We start from the raw sequence: 15,932 nt of genomic DNA, 5'->3' as shown, positions 1-15,932 counted from the left end.
TATTTCATATTGCTACCTTCTTATCTCTCTAAAACTTTGTAAGCAACAAGAAAGGAAAGTTTGTTTAAAAAAAAAGTTTAAGAGACAGTGGTACCAAAGGCTCTCTTGGGCAGAGTTTCAGTTTTGCAAGATGAAAACAGTTCTGGGGACTGGTGGTGGGGATGGTGGCATGACAATGTGAATGTACTTAATGCCACTGCACTGTACACTTAAAAATGGTTAACACAGTAAATTTTACGCCATGTATATTTTACCACTATACAAAAAAAGGGCTCCCTTGGGTCATTTTTGGACTAATTTAATCTGATCTCAAGGACAGAATCTTTTCCAGCTAGTTAAATCAATAGCTTCCCTTCTCCACTCCCTCAAATGGGGCCATGGACAGTTGCCAGTAATGGGAAGTGAGAGGAGTGAGGTCCTGGCATTTCTCCTCTGGCAGCTGCACAGGAGCCCTCAGACAGGAGGGGCTCCTCCCACCCACCATACCTTCTGAAGATGCTCTGCTGTCTTCAGGAAGAAGCCCAGGTTTCAGGAGTGGCTTAGAGGGTGAGCAAGCCTTTGCAGCCAGAGGTTCCATGCAAACACTCACTGGGTACCTGTCCAGTAACAAAACATGATGAAATTTAGCTGATGTGTTGGCGTGATGAGAGCCTGAGGATTGGAATTTTTGGTGAAAACTTTAAAACCTGAATTGTCTCTCAAAGACATTTCCCTGCAGAATCGGAATGTGCTGTTGCCTTCCCTTTCCCTTCTCATGGCTTTAAGTTTTGTGTCTCCTTGTCTCTATTTGCTGTTTTATTACAGGGACTGAATTTCTCATCTTTATATAATAACCGCTTGTTATGTTACTGCCCAGATGTTTCCTATTTGTATTTCCTCATGTAGCATCTAAGAAGCTTCAGGGAAGAACCCTACATTTATCCCCTAAAAACTCTACATTTCATGTTCCACTCATTCATGGAGTGTTCAGACTGATGGACGTTTGTTGAGGATCCATTGTGGGCCATTGACTGTGGTATATTAGACTCTGGGGATACAAACATGGTAGGGAAACGGGCTATAAAGAGTCCTTGCCCCTCCAAGAACACTTGACCTTTAAGATGAGTTTATTTTCCTGATAGAAAATGTCCCATCATTTGTTCTTTTGAACAAATTTTGGGAACTTAGAAAAATAGAGTAAAACTGAATAAAGCTTTATTTTTAGAATGGATAGTCTTCCTTCCTTCAGCACATCTCCAGGCCTCACCTGCCTGTGTGTACGATTAAGTTGCATTTCCCTCAACATTTCTAGCTCGTGAGGCCTCCTTGAGTTGCTACAGAACCTTAGTCCTTTGTCAAGTTTCTAAGTGCCCTTGTCCACAGTCCCCTGAGGCTTACTGAGGTGGGGGTGGGTCCAGGGTAAGGCCACGTAGGCTGAATCAATCCATCCATCTCCTCATGGAGATCCACCACACACGAGCACTTGAGAGAGGCTCCTCTCGACCACAGGCTTGCTGGCACTCTGTGGGTATGGAGCTTCTCAAAGGGCTGTAGCCTTCCCTGTGGGAAGCCACCCAAAACCTGTGATCGGGAGGAGAATGGCTCTGCACCCAGTGTTGGATCGCACATTACCACTTGGGCACTCAAGGCAACACTGGCTCCTAGAAAGCAGTTTCTTCAGCTTCTGACTCTGATGCTTGGATTCCTGGCTGCCTTGTGACTGTTTATCAAGCCAGGCAATGACAATACCTCGCTAAGAAGTACTTGTGGTGTTACTCCGTGGTCAGACCACTCCAACTCTACAACGTTGGGCAAATCCACCTGCCTCTCTGTGCTTTAGTTCTCTTAATTATAAAAGGAGGGTACAAATAGTAATTATTTAATTGGGTTGCTGAAGATCAAATAAGATAATTATATATAGTGCTTAGAATACTGCTCAGTGCATAGTGAGCACCTGATAGATGTTACCTGCTGCTTTTATCATCCTCACATTCATCAGTTCCTCTCTTCCCTCTCCGTGCTCCAGGCACACATGCGCAAAACTTCCTTGGCTTCAGCAGCACCTCCCTCATATCACCTCAAACAACTAGATATCTAAAGTAACCGAGGTCCCATTGGACTCAACACATCTGAGAGATCAGAAATAAAAGGTAGGCACAGTCATTTTCAGAAAGTACCTCCTTAACCTGCTTATTTTAAGTTTACTGAAAGAACCACCAAACATGAATATGCTAATTATATTCTAAAAGTTAAGGGGCCACCCAGGGTAGTAAAGTTCACCTACTCCACTTCAGTGGCCCAGGGTTCGCAGGTTCAGACCTAGCACACCGTTCATCAAGCTACACTGTGGTGGCGTTCCACATGCAAAATAGAGGAAGACTGGCATGAATGTTAGCTCAGGGCCAATCTTCCTCATCAAAAAAGAAAAAAGGAAGAAAAAAGTTAAACCCAAGCTGAGATGCCAACAGATAGTGAATGAATGAACATGTTCTCAGAAGTACAGCACAGTTTCAACATCCTTAAGAGCCACTTCACTCTCAAATATGACCAAATTTCACTCTAAGTATCTAGATTTAACAGTGGATAGCAGACAATTGAGCAGCAAGATTAACATATTTAAACCACTCCATTTCATTTCAAACTTTTACAAACATGGCTCTGACTCTAAGCCATAAACACAGTAACATCAAAAGTATCCATCCTTTCTCCCCACAATTTATAGCACTTCAGCTTTTCCACTTGATTTGGTGGCCCTATTTTGCTCCAAGATTTCCCAACCACATAACCTTTGAGTCATTCTTGACTCCTCTCTCTCCTTTCCTTCCTGAATTTAATAAACTACCAACAAATCTACTGCTGCTTGTTCCAATATGATGCCCTACCCCAGCAACAATAGTGCAAACCTCTATTGTTGTAACCATCTTCCAGGGGGAATTCCAGCTGTAGGCATTCCCTGCAGCCCCAGTGGAAACCTGGGGAGGGCCTGCTAAGCCTCTCTCCCTCCTTTCCTGACTCACAAGGAGAATCGACTCTCAGGCGAAGAGAGAGGGAAACAACTGGGCAAGTGCTTCCTACCAGTTCAGAGCATCAGGAACCAGGGGCTTTCCCACAAGGCCGGGCCAGGCTCTAGGCAAAGGAAAGTTCGTGTTCCAAGGCACAGCCTGGGCTGGAGTTTGTCACCACCCCTTGAAACCCCTTTGAAGCTGGGCAAAAGTTCTGCCGACGCCAAGCTTGAGAGCTCCTCCGCTTACCCTGGGAGGGGCAGTTTCCTGCCTGCCTTTCATGGCCTCTCATATGAGAGAATAAAGTAACAATCATTTTGCGTGATTCTCACTTTAGACAAAATCTAAAAACCCAATAGAATTAAGCTTCATGTGAGAGCATGCTTCGGACAGGCCAAGACCTATTTAGTCCTGAAGGATAATTTTGAAGGATAATTGTACTACCTTAGAGAGCTATCGTCATAATATGCTTACTTAAAAAAATACTGTTTGGAGACTGTTTCCTTCAAAATCAGATTAAACATTCCTAGTTCCTTAAATAATTTTAGTCTCTTCCCCACCTTGACTGTCCTTCTGTGAACATTTCAGGTTGTTGATTTCCCTTAAAATACGGCACCCAAGAGGGAATGCAGGAGTCCAGAGTGAGCCTTAAAGTGAGCCTTTTGCCCCCACATTAGAGTGTTTCCACATATTGGCCTAGGCTAAAATCCTTACTCCTTTTTCACATAAACTGCTCCAAAGTCCTGGTCTTCTTTTCTGGACTAAGGGAATTGGGTTTGAAGGCTTTTGTTTGTGTTTTTTTCCCTAGGAGAATCAGAGAACTTTAGAACTGAAGAGTCCACAGAAATTGCTTGTACAGTGTTTTCAAGTTGTGGGTTACAACCCATCCATGGGCCATGAAATCAACTGAATAGCTCACCACCAGTTTTTTCTTTAAAAATGAAATAAAATAGAGTGTGAAATATTAGAGTACATTGCACGTCTGACAGGAATGAATTATCTTATGTAACTTTTGTTTCAGATTTATATACATGTGTGTATGTGTGTGTACTAGATTATGACACTTGTGATAATTGAGTTGTGGTGAAAAAATTTAAAAGCCACTGGTCTAGTCCAACCAGGAACTAGCAGTGTGCTATAATGGATAAGCATTTGTTTGAAAATCGCTGGTTTCAAGTCTTGACTCTGGCATTTAGGAATTGCATGACCACAGGACGCTGTTAAGCATCACTGAAACTCTGCTCAGTTTCTCACCTATAAAATGGGGACAACAACAGTACTGTCCTCAAAGAGGGATTAAGGAGAAACACAGTAATACTTATTTCCATGAACTGAGCCCTTACTGTGTGCTGGGAAACATAACATGAACTTTACCTGCATTATACTTCTGACCTTCACCACGACAACACTTTATGTTAGATATCATTGTTATCATTCATCAGATGAAGAAATTGAGGCAGTTTGTCTAGGTGTACGTACTTACACATTACATTACACTGGCTCTGAGCACACTATGCCTCTATACAAATGTGATGATGCATTTGAAGTACTTAGCACAATTAGTACTAAACACTTATTACCCACACCAAGGAGCCTTTGAAACTGAGTGCCACTCAAAGGGCAGCCCTCCACGAAATTAAGGGTTCATGGTGAAATGCAGGTTGATGTCCCACTTCCCTTAGCAGGGATGTTTTGCTTGTTTCCCTCTGATGAACAATGTGCTCATGTTGCTGAGGAGCGGCAACAGTTTGCCAACTCGTGGTCCACATACCACACTGTGAGTAGCACTGTGTTAAACGACATTGTTATAATCGTCACAGTTATCATGATTATTGTTAGCATTATCTGGGACACATATTCAGATCTCGTCTCTCACTGTCCAAAGCTCCTTTTACTGCTCCATCAACAGTACACTTGTGCATTTATTCCTGTGCACTTTTGTCTTGTAGATTTCAGCCCGTGGAAAGCTTTAGAGTCTTTACAATATCATCTCAATGCACCAATTATCCTCCCTGGCTTTGTGTCATCCACACACCTGCTAAGCATGTCTTTTCTCTCTTCATGAAAGACGCTGAGAACAATGTTAATCAGCTAGGGCCGAGGAAAGATCAGCTTTCAGTAAGACAATGACCAGAACAATACTCTCAGTCCCCTCAAGATCTGCACACATCCCCATTGCGGTGTTTCCTTTGCTTTCCCAAACACTCACAAACCCAGACCTCCGCTTTCTAAGAGGAAAATGGAGATGAAGCAAATAAGCTGCTTTGAAGGCTCCATCTTGTGGTGCACAAGCATCAGTGCACTTCGATGACTGAAATAAAACGCAGGAGGATTTACAAAGAAGGAGATCATAACAGCCTGCAGGAGCTTAGAGAGTATGTGCATCACCCATGTGATCTGCAGACTGAATCCTTTTTTCTCATAATGTCTCAAAGTAAAATCACACTGGCCCTATTCCTTTTGTTCACCACCGTGAATTAAATAAATGTAATACCACACCTATTCAATTAATGGTCCAGGAAAAAAAATATTTTTTAATGAGCTACAGAGGTAAAAAGAAAATTTTCTTAATACTTTCTTCCATCCATAGTTCTAAAATTGAAATGAAAATTATTTTTCTTCCACTCATGATTTGGATATTATCTTTAAAGAATCCTGGATTTAATACGGCATCTGTAAAGAGGGGGACAATGCCACACTGGCCAAGCAGCTTCCTTGTAATCCTAAAGCACTATTGCCAACATGACACCCTGCTCACTCTGGTCTGCTTCTCCCACACCTGTGTCCTACCGCCTCCAGATGTGAGGTGCTGCTGCCTTCCCCAAGCTACTCAGATCTCTATTTCCTTCTAGGATGCAAGGTGGCTGGGGCCAAGGAGACATTTCAAACACACGATCAGGCAGGGGTCTTCAAAGTGAGTGTAAATGATCATGGCTTGATAATATGAGTTGGAGGGCAGGAGTCAGCCAAGTATGCACACGTAGGGCCTGTTGGGGATGTGGAAGGTAAGAGAGAGCTAAAAATTACAATAAGAAAAATGAGGAGCAATATACATCTGGGATACCAGTATCAGGAGTATGACTGTGTTTCCCAAACCAAACTCAGAATTCATGATCTGAAGGGGATAATGTGAGGAAAAGTAGCATTGTCATTTATTCAGTCAACACACATGCATCAGTGGTAAGTGTTTTTTGTTGTTTTTCTTTTTCAGTAATTTTATTGAGATCAAAATGGTTTATAACATTGTGTAATTTTGGGTGTACATTGTTATTTATCAACTTATGAATAGACTTCATCATGCTCACCACCAGTACTCTAATTTTTGTCCATCACTATACATATGTGCCCCTTTACCCCTTTCACCCACCCCTGAACCCCCTTCCCTTCTGGTAACCACTAATCTGTTCTCTATCCATGTATTTGTTATTTTCCACACATGAGTGAAATCATGTAGTATTTGTCTTTCTCTCTCTGGCTTATTTCACTTAACATCATACCCTCCAGTTCCATCCATGTTGTTGCAAGTGGGATGATTTTGTCTTTTATGACTGAGCAGTATTCCATTGTATGTATATCACATCTTCTTTATCCATTCATCCATAGAAGGGTACTTGTATTGCTTCCACCTCTGGGTTATTGTGAGTAATGCTGCAATGAACATAGGGATACATAAATCTCTTTGGATCATTGACTTGAAGTTCTTTGGATAAATACCCAGTAGTGGGATAGCTGGATCATATAGTATTCCTATTTTTAATTTTTTAAGAAATCTCCATACTGTTTTCCATAGAGGCAGTACCAGTTTGCATTCCCACCAGCAGTGTATGAGGGTTCCCTTTTCTCCTCATCCTCTCCAACATTTGCTGTTTTTTGACTTGGTAATTAGAGTCATTCTGACCGGTGTAAGGTGAAATTTCATTGTAGTTTTGGTTTGCATTTCCCAAATAATTAGTGATGTTGAACATAGTTTCATGTGTCTGTTGGCCATCTGTATATATTCTTTGCAAACATGTCTGTTCATATCCTCTGCCCATTTTTGATTGGGTTGTTTGTTTTTCTATTGTTGAGTTATATGAGTTCTTTATATATTTTGGAGATCAGCCCGTTGTCAGATATAAGAATTGACAATATTTTCTTCCAGTTGGTGGGTTTTATTTTTGTTTTGTTCATGGTTTCCTTTGCTTTGCAGAAGCATTTCAGTCTGATGTAGTCCCATTTGTTAACTTTTTCTTTCATTTCCCTTGCCCAAGTAGACATGGTATTTGAAAAGATGCTGCTAGGACCAATGTCAAATAGTGTACTGCCTATATTTTCTTCTAGGAGTTTTATGGTTTCAGGTCTTACATTCAAGTCTTCAATCAATTTTGAGTTAATTTTTGTGTATGGTGTAAGATAATGGTCTACTTTCATTCTTTTGGATTTGGCTGTCCACTTTTCCCAACACCATTTATTGAAGAGACTTTCCTTTCTCCATTGTACGTTCTTGGCTCCTTTGTCCAAGGTTAACTGCTCATAGATGTGTGGTTTTATTTCTGGGCCTTCAATTCTGTTCCATTGATCTGTGTGTTTGTTTTTGTGCCAGCACCATGCTGTTTTGATTACTATAGCTTTGTAGCATATTTTGAAGTCAGGGATTATGATGCCTCCAGGTTTGTTCTTTCTTCTGAGGATTGCTTTGGCTATTTGGCATCTTTTCTTGTTCCATATAAATTTTAAGATTATTTGTTCTTTTTCTGTAAAAAAATTTCACTAGGCTTATGATTCAGATTGCATTGAATCTGTAAATTGTTTTAGGTATTATGGACAATATAACTGTGTTAATTCTTCCTGTCCATGAGCACGGAATATATTTCCATTTCTTTATGCCTTCTTCAGTTTCTTTCAATAATATCTTATAGTTTTCAGTGAATAGGTCTTTCACCTTTTGGTTAAGTTTATTCCTAGATATTTTATTCTTTATGTTGCAATTGTAAATGGGATTGTATTCTTGATTTCTCTTTCTGCTAGTTCATTGTTAGTGTATAGAAATGCAACTGATTTTGTATCCTGCAACTTTGCTATAGTTGTTGATTATTTCTAATAGTTTTCTGATGGATTCTTTAGGGTTTCCTGTATGGAGAATCATGTCATCTGCAAATAGCAAGAGTTCCACTTCTTCCTTTCTGATTTGGATTCCTTTTATTTCTTTTTCTTGCCTAATTGCTGTGGCTAAAACCTCCGGTGCTATGTTGAATAGGAGTGGTGAGAGTGGGTACACTTGTCTCGTTCCTGTTCTCAGAGGGATGGCTTTCAGTTTTCATCATTAAGTATGATTTTGGCAGAGGGTTTGTCTGATATGGGCTTTAGTATGTTGAGGTACTTTCTTTCTATACCCATTTTATTGAGAGTTTTTATCACAAATGGATGTTGGATCTTGTCAAATGCTTTCTCTGCATCTATTGAGATGATCATGTGATTCTTATTCCTCATTTTGTTAATGTGGTGTATACATTGGTTTATTTGCATATGTTGAACCATCCCTGCATCCCTGGAAAAAATCCCACTTGATCACAGTGTATGATCCTTTTAAGGTATGGCTGTATTTGGTTTGTCAATATTTTGTTGAACAATTTTATATCTTTGTTCATCAGCAATATTGGCTTGTATTTTCCTTCCTTGTGTTGTCCTTTTCTGGCTTTGGGATCAAGGTGATGTTGGCCTCAGAGAATGAGTTAGGAAGCATTCTGTCTTCTTCAGTTTTTAGAAATAGTTTATAAGAATGGGTATTACATCTTCTTTGAATGTTTGGTAGAATTCTCCAGAGAAGCCATCTGGTCCTGGACATTTGTTTTGGGGGAGGTACTGGGTTACTGTTTCAATCTATTTACTTGTGAATGGTCCATTCAGATTTTCTCTTCTTGATTCAGCTTTGGAAGGTTGTATTAGTCTAAGAATTTATCCATTTCTTCTAGGTTGTCCAATTTGTGGGCATGTAGTTTTTCATAGTATTCTCTTATAATCCTTTGTATTTCTGCAGTCTCTGTTGTAATTTCTCCTCTTTCATTTCTAATTTTATTTATTTGAGGCTTTGCTCTTTTTTTCTTGGTGAGTCTGTCTAAGGCTTTGTAATTTTGTTTAATTTCTCAAAGAATTGGCTCTTAGTTTCATTGATACTTTCTACTGTTTGTTAGTCTCTATTTCATTTATTTCTGCTCTGATTTTTATTATTTTCCTCCTTCTACTGACTTTGGGCTTTGTTTGTTCTTTTTCTAGTTTTTTTTAGGTAGTTTAAGATTACTTGTTTAAGATTATTCTTGTTTGTTGAGGTGGGCCTGTATTACTATGAATTTCCTTCTTTTGACTGAGTCAGTATATTGTAGTTTCATTCTAGCTCATCTCCAGATGTTTTCTAATTTCTCCTTTGATTTCTTCATTGATTCAATGGTTATTCAGTAGCATGTTGTTTAGTCACCACATATTTCTGACTTTCTCAGTTATTTTCTTTTAGTTGATTTCTAGTTTCATAGCATTGTGATCAGAAAAGATGCTTGAGATGATTTCAATCTTTTTAAATTTATTGAGGCTTGCCTTATTTCCCAACACATGGTATATCTTTGAGAGTGATCTGTGTGCACTTGAGAAGAATGTGTATTCTGCCATTTCTGGATGGAACATTCTCTCTGTATATCTATTAAATCCATCTGATCAAGGGTTTCATTTAAATCTACTGTTTCCTAGTTGACTTTTTGTCTAGATGATCTGTCCATTGATGTAAGTGGGGTGTTGAGGTCGCTACTGTTATTGTGTTGCTGTTAATTTCTCCATTTAGGTCCATTAATAGTTGCTTTACATACTTTGGTGCCCCTATGTTAGGTGCAAATATATTAATAAGTGTTATGTCCTCTTGGTGGAATGTCCTTTTGATCATTATATAATGCCCCTCTTTGTCTTTCATTGTCTTTTTCAACTTGAAGTCTGCTTTGTCAGATATAAGTATGGCAACACCTGCTTTCTTTGGTTTGCCGTTAGCTTGGAGTATCATCTTCCATCCCTTTACTCTGAGCCTATGTCTGTCTTTAGAGCTGAGATGTGTTTCCTTGAGGCAAAACACTGTTGGCTCTTGTTTTTTAATCCATCCAGCTACTCTGTGCCTTTTGATTAGAGAATTCAATCCATTTACATTTAGAGTGATTATTAATATTTGTGGGCTTAAAAATGCCATTTTACTTACTGTTTTCTGGTTGTTCTATGTTGTAGGGGAGGTCTAGTGGCAATGAACTCCCTCAGCTTTTGTTTATCTGGGAAAGCTTTTATTTCTCCATTGTATCTGAAGGATAGTTTTGCTGGAGAGAGTATTCCTGGCTGAAAGTTTTTGTCTTTCAGTATGTTGAATATATCATTCCATCCTCTCCCAGCCTGTAGGGTTTTTCTGAGAAATTTGCTGAAAGCCTGATAGGGGTTCCTTTGTAGCTTATTTTCTTCTGCCTTGCTTCCCTTAATATTTTTTCTTTGCCATTGACTTTCACCAGTTTTACTATCATATGCCTTGCAGAAAGTCTTTTAGAATTCATGTAATTAGGCATTCTATTAGCTTTGGGTATTTATAAATCCAGTTCCTTTCCCAGGTTTTGGAATTTCTCAGCTATTATTTCCTTGAACAAGCTCTCTGCTCCTTTCTCCCTCTCTTCTTCCTCTTGACACCTATAATCCTTATGTTGCATTTCCTATTGGAGTTAGATATTTCTTGAAGAGTTTCTTCATTCTTTTTTTTTTAAAGATTTCATTTTTTCCTTTTTCTCCCCAAAGCCCCCCGGTACATAGTTGTATACTCTTCGTTGTGGGTCCTTCTAGGTGTGGCATGTGGGATGCTGCCTCAGCATGGTTTGATGAGCAGTGCCATGTCCACACCCAGGATTCAAACCAATGAAACACTGGGCTGCCTGCAGTGGAGCGCGCAAACTTAACCACTTGGCCACAGGGCCAGCCCCCTCTTCACTCTTTCAAAATCCTAGTTCTAGCTCCTCCTCCACTTGTAGCATTTCTATGTTTTTATCCTCTAAATCACTAATTCTTCCCTCCATAGCTTCAGCTCTAATTCTTAAAGATTCTAGATTATTTTTTATTTCATTAATTGTGTTTTTTCACATCCAGAATTTCTGCTTGATTTTCTTTTTTATAGTTTCAATCTCACTGGTGAAGAGATTCATTTTATTCTTGAGTTCACTGAACTGTTTTTCTGTGTTCTCTTGTAACTTGTTGAGTTTCTTTATGACAGCTATTTTAAATTCTCTGTTATTTAGATTGGAAATTTCTGTGCATTCAGGGTTGGTTTCAGGAGAATTGTCATTTTCCTTCTGGTCTGAATTGTTGCTGCAGTTTCTTATGTTGTTTTATGAACTAATCATTTGTTGGCACATTTGTGGTAGTCTCTGTTTCCAGATTTCACCTGCTACTGCTAGGGGGATGCAGGAGCAGAGTTTCTAGTCCCATACCTTCTGCTGGAAGTTATGGGGGTACTCCGGCACTTATGCCAGCCTGGAGAGCATTCAGGTGCTTGTGTGGACCATACTTGGTTGGGGGGGCTTCCTCATGGGGATTGAGGCAGAGCTGCTTCTTGGAACCACAGGGGCATGGTAGGCTCCCCCATCACCAGGAAAGTGATCATGAGCAGGCTAAGGGCAGCTGCTGCCTCTTCCCACAGTCACACTGGGGTGCTTTCCCACTTTCGGGGCTCAGTGGTACTGTGGGCGCTGACATGGGCCTGGAGTGTGCTCGCCCCTGTGTGTAGATCTGCTGCCATTGCTTGTGGTCCTGCTGGCCTCTGTGCTTGGTAGGTGGGGCTCCCTCACAGGGACTGAGCTATGGCCACTCCTTGGTGTTGCAGGAACATGGTGGGCTCCCCTACCACTAGGAAAGCTATCATGAATGGGCTAAGGACTGCCACTGCTTCTTCCTACAGTCAGCCTGCAGCACATTCCCACTTTGGTGATGCTCATTCCAGCCTGGAAAGCATTCATGTGCATGCACAGGGCTACCAGGGGAGGGCACGGAGTGCTCACCTATGTCCACCACTTCCTGCAGGGCCAGTCTATCCACCCTCAGATGTACAGCTGCATGTGTCTCTCAGACATCCTGTCACGCTGTGTGGGCTACTTCCATTGGTCAGTGAATGTCCATTTAGTTGTAATTCAAAAGGGGGAGAGACAAAGGGAACAGCTCACTCCACCATGTTGCTGATGTCATTCAGCGATAATTTTGAGAATCAAGAAAACAGTGAGAGCCAAATCCTACTCAGAAGTTCACTGTCTTGGAGGACAGCTGATATGTAAATAAGTAATAATACACATTCCTAAAAGTCTTGCTACAGAGTCTTTGAAAGAAGAGCCAGAAAAGATGAGATCTGGCAAGTTCTCTATGGAGTCACTTCCTTTCAGGAACGAAACATTTTATCTGACAACCCTCTTTAGTATCAATTTATAAACTCCAAAAGTGTAGCAGCTCAACACCACAATGTCTCTGGAATTTCAATTTCGGATTATAGTTCTTTCTTAAGCTTGGAAAACCTTAGAGTTCTTTAATAGAGCATCTTAATTTTACAGATGAGAAAAGAACTGGCCAAGAAAACAAACAGTGTCTTCGTTTGTTTTCCACTTCTTATTCTTATACTTTCCACTTCTTATACTAGCTGGCTACGACATTCATCTCCACTTCTTATACTAGCTGGCTACGACATTCATCTCCAAGCTTTTTTTTGTTTTGTTTTGTTTTTGTTTTTTTTTTTTTGGAGGAAGATTAGCCCTCAGCTAACTACTGCCAGTCCTCCTCTTTTTGCTGAGGAAGCCTGGCTCTGAGCTAACATCCGTGCCCATCTTCCTCTAGTTTATACGTGGGACGCCTACCACAGCATGGCTGCCAAGCAGTGCCATGTCCGCACCCGGGATCCGAACCAGCGAACCCCGGGCCGCCGAGAAGCGGAACGTGCGAACTTAACCGCTGCGCCACCGGGCCGGCCGCCATCTCCAAGCTTTTTGCTCTATGAGACAGCTTTGAGGGGTTGCAGAAATACAATATGAAGTCCTAAAAAAACACAACTTACAGATTAAAGACAAGTTACTTTACTCAGTCAAGTTCCTTTTGGAGGTCAGCCTTTACTGGAGGAAAGTTGTTAAAGTGAAAAATATACAGTCAGTATGTTAGTCATTAGTGAAATACCAAGAAATTCAATCTCTTATCAAGAAAAATGTTTTCACTTAACATTGTTGTTTTTATTTCATTGGCATAACTTAAGGATTTAATAGTCTAAGAATATCTTAAGTCACTCCTATACTTCATCTCCCGTTGGCCATGACCTTATTGAGGACATAATCGAGGGGTGGAAGGATGCCTGAAGTCCTGAAAAGCAGCTTCTTCATGAAAAGCAACTTCTTTGTGATACCCAGACAAAGTGGAGGAATTTGAGATGTTTAATTCAGAATGCTCCTCTACTGATGATTATCTGGGAATTTGAAAAAGTGTCACCTTAGAATTGCTGGTGATTTTGGGAAAGTGATATTTTTTCATACATTCTTCTTAACATAAGTAGTAAGCTAGTTTACTTCGGTAAGCTTGTGTAGTGCTTAAGTGTGCATTCAAATAAACTAAGGATCTAATCTCAGCTCCTTGGATATAAAGCAAAATGCCTTGGCTTCACTGTCATATGGAGAATGAAAATCAGGTGTAACCATAGTATTTACAAATCATTGAAGTGGTCAAGAAGAGAAATAAAATATCACTAAATTCTGTATCTTTAATCCAAGTAACTAAGGAGGGTGAGGGTTCAAATTGGGTTTCACCTGAATCTTTCTGTCTTAGGGAAACTGGAAGCAGACACTCTGCATTTTGGCTGCCACCAAAATTCTGGTCACATGAAAGTTATGCTTAATTCATTTCCAGCAAGGCGACGGCTTGAGCTGCCAGAAGGAGTATTTAGGGATGATGCAAGGAGGGACCTTCCAGAAACAAACTAATAGAATTGTAGGTATAATATCATTTTTTGTTAACAATGTACCTGGGTGATGGAAATTGCTAGGCTCCGAAAGTTAAGAGAAGACTATGTGCAGAAGTTGTTGCTATGGGAATCCAAAAGAATTTCAGATTTGATGCAAAAACTGGGATTTTCATGCCCAGAGGAGGACCTGAGAAGAAAGAAAGAGGGAGCTGAGACTGAGCCACTTGCCTAGGTCCCAGATGTGTTAAAGGACTGAAGAGTAGACAAGAAAATTCTGTGCACCTCTCCTCAGAAGCAGCAAGAGAACTTTCAGTCTATAGCTGCCTTGTGTTAAAGAAATTACTTGCAAGAAATCAAAACCTCAGACTATAGCGTGTGCAGATGTGAATTTGTACCACCTAGAGGGTGTGGGAACCCAACCTGAGAATTAAACATGAAGATTGATCCAGGATAGTTGAGATGCTGGTAGAAGCATACAGAAACCGGCTCCATAGAAAAACTTGCACAACACAGGGCAAATAGCTCCCCCATAGAAAGGACAGTCCTTGCTGTCAATACATCACAATTCAAAGGGACATAATCACAACTCCACATGCTAACACCATCAAAACTACATGAGGAACCAGCATGAAAGTGAGATGGGCAGAATCAGCACAGGAGAATTAGCACTCAAGGTGAGGGTAAACAGAAAAATCTGAAAGACATCATTAAAAACATACATTTAAATTTATTATAGAGATTAAAGAAGTAATATAAACAATCTTGAAAGGCAGACCAGCATTTTAAAAGATCAAGAATATTTGAAAAAAACAAATATGAAATGTAGGAATTTTAAAAATAGATTCTTTGAATTTCCAGATTCATCTTGGCGATGTAGACAGCTGGAAAGTGTCACCCTTATAAAAAGAAAAATGCTGGACAAACTGAAAATTATTTGCTTTTCTTGAGCCCCTTAGAAAACTCACATCACAAAAGCAAACAACTAACTGGAAATCTTCAGAGACAGTTGCATGCAGGGAGAAACAGGGCCCGGGCTTTTTCTTATCAAAGGCAGATGTCATGAGATCCCACATAGCCAATCAGAAGATTCAGCAAGAAATTTTTAACGATTTTGTAAAGGCAAAGTGTTGGGGAGAATGAGAGTTGGAAGCCCTGTGGGCTGTAGACAGAGGGAGGTTGGCAGCAGTCCCTTCTACAAGAAATGTTAAAAGTTCTTCAGTCAGAAGGAAGATAGTATAGGTCAGAAACTTGGATCTACACAAAGAAATGAAGACTAGTAGAAATAAAAAATATGAAGTTTAAATAAAATTTATTTTTTCTTATTTTGATTGCTCTAAAATATAATTGATGCAGTGTTCACAGAAAATGAAATATAGTGATGTACACCTGAAATTTACATAATGTTGTAAGTCAGTATGACTCCAATAAAATAATTTATTAAAAAACCAATATTCCTTATAAAGAAAAAGATAATTCAGTGTTCAAGAAAATAGTAACAACATATTCTGCATTGATAGCTTACATAAAAGTAAAATATACAATAACAAGAGAACAAATGATGTGAAGGAAGAATTGAGAATATACTCTTAAAATTTCCTTACACAACATGTGACAGACTCAGTTCATTTTAAAATGTATATTGTAAACCCTAGAGTAACAGCTAAATGCAATTTGAAGAAGTATAAGTAACTTCAACAAAAAAGATAGAGAATAATAAAAATTCTCAAATAAACCTAGAGAAGGCATAAAAAATTAAAAACGAATAAGTGGAACAAATAGAAAACAGATAGCAAGATGATAAGTGGTAATTTCAATCCAGCATTATTAATAATTGCTTTAAATGTGTAACTGATCAAACAAACTGGTTTAAAGAAACATTATCGTATTGGGTAAAGAATTAAGACCCAAATATATGTTGTCTACAAGAATCCTACTTTAAATATTTAGAAGTAGATAAGTTAGAAGTAAAAGTATGATGAAAAATA

This window comes from Equus quagga, chromosome 16 (genome assembly GCF_021613505.1).
Source record: "Equus quagga isolate Etosha38 chromosome 16, UCLA_HA_Equagga_1.0, whole genome shotgun sequence".
Lineage (NCBI taxonomy): Eukaryota > Metazoa > Chordata > Mammalia > Perissodactyla > Equidae > Equus > Equus quagga.
Note: the sequence above shows the minus strand (reverse complement) of the source record.